General features: G+C 47.8%; 1 protein-coding gene across 8 annotated transcripts in view; it reads left to right on the top strand.

Moving 5' to 3' along the window:
* The window catches only part of Rbp6 (RNA-binding protein 6), an 805,438-nt gene that overhangs the window by 462,085 nt on the left and 339,617 nt on the right, over positions 1-3,736 (top strand). The gene's annotated exons all lie outside the window — the stretch shown is intronic.

Below are 3,736 nucleotides of genomic sequence, written 5' to 3' on the forward strand. Positions count from 1 at the left end.
GGATCCAGATATTACGTTTCGACCCTGATCTAGTCACGTGTGTAGCTGTATATACGTGTAGGGGTACTGTTTGATCGGCAGATACAAAGAATAAGGGATGTTATTTTATTCCAATATATTTATTACGAGCTATATGAGGTTAAGGGTAAAACGTAAACTAAAAGGGCTAGTGGACTCGTCAGTAGGGCTTTCTAGCAGACCCTGCCTTACGTGGGGGATACTTAGATAGCATAGAAATTTGTATTCATGAAAGTCGAGGATTCGAAGGTGAGGGTGTAAACGTTGGTCGCTACAGATATTTCTCGTATTAACCGCAGCAGGTACGAAACAAGTAACGACTGCTAATCGATGAATAATCAAGGAAATTGTCAAAGACCCCGCTAACACGACCCAGTTGTCACGGGAAACAGATTAAGCGCGTCGAATCAGCGTACACGAATCCCGTGCGGCAATTTCCATCTCTGTCAGCCGGCTCCGCTCCGCGAGCTACCCAGTCGCGTCTCGAGAACGTTCAGGAAGACTCTGAAAGGAATCTCGAATCCTCTTAGCATTCGATCGACGGGTCTGTGCCGTCTGCCGCACGGCTGTAACACGTCGAAATGTATTCCGTCGCGTATTGTCACTTTAGAATTCAACGAGAAACAGATGCGACGCATATCAAATTACGAGATCGATGAATGTTTCGCGTGATACCGCGGGCACGGGCTATACCGGTGATTCCGCGGCGTGCGTCGTCGTAAACACGAAGTCGTAAAACGCGACGGGGGTAGGACGGGGCGAGGGTTCGGGACGCATGTAAATGCATGGGCCGGCAACGGAGGCCTGGCCGGTGTTTTTCCCCTCTGGTATTCGGTATCGCGGTGTTTGGTGTTTTAATGTTGATTGGACGACTGCCGATTCAGCCGGCGTTCGTTTGCCGCGATTGTTGTTTCCGCGCCGGCCGCGGTCGAGCGAGAATTTTCAAAATTCTGCACCGCGTACATACACGTGCCGTGGCACACGTAACGGTAGGCGGATAAATCGTCAGCGAAATCGCGAACGTGGACGGGTTTATCCCGTTTCCACGAGTAATACGACGTCCCCGGGTCCTTCCGGGACGATGGCGGATCATACTGATAGCGAACAGCCTCGCTCCTCCTAGGGTTAATGCGACCATCACGGAGATTCCTCGAGTTATGCTCGGTTGTAGTCGGTTATAGCTCGTGCCGATCAATTCGTTAGTGGCTTTGAGAACGTGACAAGTGAATTCTAGAGCGTGTTCTTCGGAGTAATTGGTAACAGGGATGCGAATGCGAAGGAGCTAGGTGTTTGGATTCTTTCCTTGAACTTGCAGTCCCTGAGAGCACAACCCTCGCGATATTTGCGTGGACTGAAGTCTATATTTGATACGGTTTGTACCGGATCGTATCGTTAAATGGTTGTTAAATAATTTACGATGTATTTAATACACGAATAATGTACCGAGCGTTTAGTCGCGTTAAACGGCGGAGTTTGCACCGCTGACGAAATATAATCAATTTTGACAATTACGCGAGGCACTCGTATCGAATAACGCGTGCTACGAAATTGCTGTTTTATTAGCGAAGATATCACAATCGGCAGTGGGTTGGATTTTACAGCAAGAATTTACCAAGCATCGAAAGTATCGTTGTAAATAAATCAAATTAATAATATCAGCGCGGAGCCCGGTGAAACAGAGCCGTATAAATTAAAATCATCAATTTCGACCGAACGTTATTATGCTGCAATCACCGGCGACTATTTAATAATTTTTAATCGAATTTATTTAGCCGTAATCGAAGATATACAACCATTTATAATACGCTCAACAATCATAATATCCCGCTCTATTTTATCCCCTGTCTTCGTGGCCATAAATTTCCCCTTTTCACGAGCCCGGTACGCGTAGTAGAATAATATATTCGTGAAAATTTAGAATCCCATGCTGATTCTGGTAAAACGTGTAAACGACGTTGGCCAACGCGAATTCTCCCGTTCCTATTCACTCTCGCTTTATTACAGCTAATAGATTTATTGCTCGATAGGGGACAGGTATACGACCACGTATTGTTATTATAAGGAGGGATCTATGGAAGCTATGAAGCTGTCATGTTGCAGCTGAATAGTGGAGATATATATGTACGCGGTACGAGTCTAAGTAAACGCTTGAATATGAAAGCCAGTTCGGCTACAGTGTACACACACGGAAATTTTGATGGAGCAACGCTTGCTTAAACAATCTCTTTGGTACGTCAACAGATTTCACCGGTATATTTGGATTGGGGGTGGAGATCTTTCTGCGCGACAAATCACGTTTACACCGTTAAAAAATTACTCGCCTCGATTGTTCGCCATGCGCGATAACGATTCGCGAGTCGTGGTATATGGAGAATCGGGAATCGATGCTGTGATTCAACTATCCTCCGCTTTTCCTAAAATTACTCCGCCATTTTTACCGTTCACCCCTAGTCGCTCGTGAACTCATGTATAATGCGTCGATTCGCTGGAGAAAAATCTGAACGCACCCTCTTCGTCGTCACGAATTTATCAGGATTCGAAAGGACGTGGAAGGTATATCGCGAATTCGAGGCTTGGCGACGAATCGAAAACGTTATCCGCCTTTCGAGCGGGCCGTGTAAATCAAGTTGTACCGGTCAGCCGTTTGAGCGTGACATTCGATTCCGCAAACAAGCCGGAGAATCCGTCAATTTCGGCAATCCACGATACCGTATCCCGTGGCTCGTAAATCCCCGCAAACGAGGTACAAAAATGGTGCAAGTTCACGCGACACCGGCTCCACGGGGGTGACTTCGCCGCGAGTGATTCGCGTAACGCGCGCGCTATGGCAGCGGCTACACGCGCGATTCGATCGGTCGTTCGACGCGGGGCGAGTCGATTGGCCGCTGACGAAGGAGCTCCGCGAAGATGGAGCCGGAATAAGGGGTTGGATCCATCAAAAATTCAATCCGCTCGAGTGTTCGTGGTTCCGCGAAGGGTTGAAGAGGGAAAAAACAAGAGCGCGAAACGGGGTTTATGGAATTCTCGAGACGATGCGAATTCGCGTCAAGCTCCTCTCGGTCTAGAGCTCTCCTCGCGAGTGAGGAAAAAGGAAAGGTTAGTTTCCAAAAAATTCGAAGTGCTTCTAATTTGTTCTTGACAAGCCTCGTTCGGTAAGAATTTTTTTTTCCACGGATGGAAATCGCCGAGTGCGAGGTTCGAGGTGTTAAGATTGGAGAACCTAGGAGTAATTTCATTACACTCGAGGACCGAAAGCTGTAGAAGCCGTCTCTCGACACGTAAATGTACGATACGTCGATTTCTCAGAGCGCGGTATACGTCGGGCAAACTTTTTTCGCATCTAGCCACGAAAATTCCAATCCTACGGAAGTACTCGGTGGAAAAAAGGCGGCAGCAAACGAGACCTGACACTTAACAAACGACGCGATGTCAAAAACAACGTTATCCCGTTTCGGGCGTCGCCCAAGCTGCCAGAGATGGAGAAAACGCAAGAACTATGCTGCGAATTGGAAGCCGAGAGAAACACGGCGAGACGAGTCGGAGGAATTGGCGCGTTCGGTTCTTGAAGCATGTGTGGCCCATAAATAACATGTAAATATTTTCAATAACTGCACAGCCAGCCCCAACATGAAAAATGCAAACCGCTTTGCGTCCGGTCGCTCGCCGCGCTATCGTGCCGTATGCACCGGCTCCTCCAACCCCGTACAAGCCACTCGAG

Source organism: Eufriesea mexicana, unplaced genomic scaffold (genome assembly GCF_001483705.2).
Source record: "Eufriesea mexicana isolate 0111107269 unplaced genomic scaffold, ASM148370v2 scaffold1385, whole genome shotgun sequence".
Classification (NCBI taxonomy): Eukaryota; Metazoa; Arthropoda; class Insecta; order Hymenoptera; family Apidae; genus Eufriesea; species Eufriesea mexicana.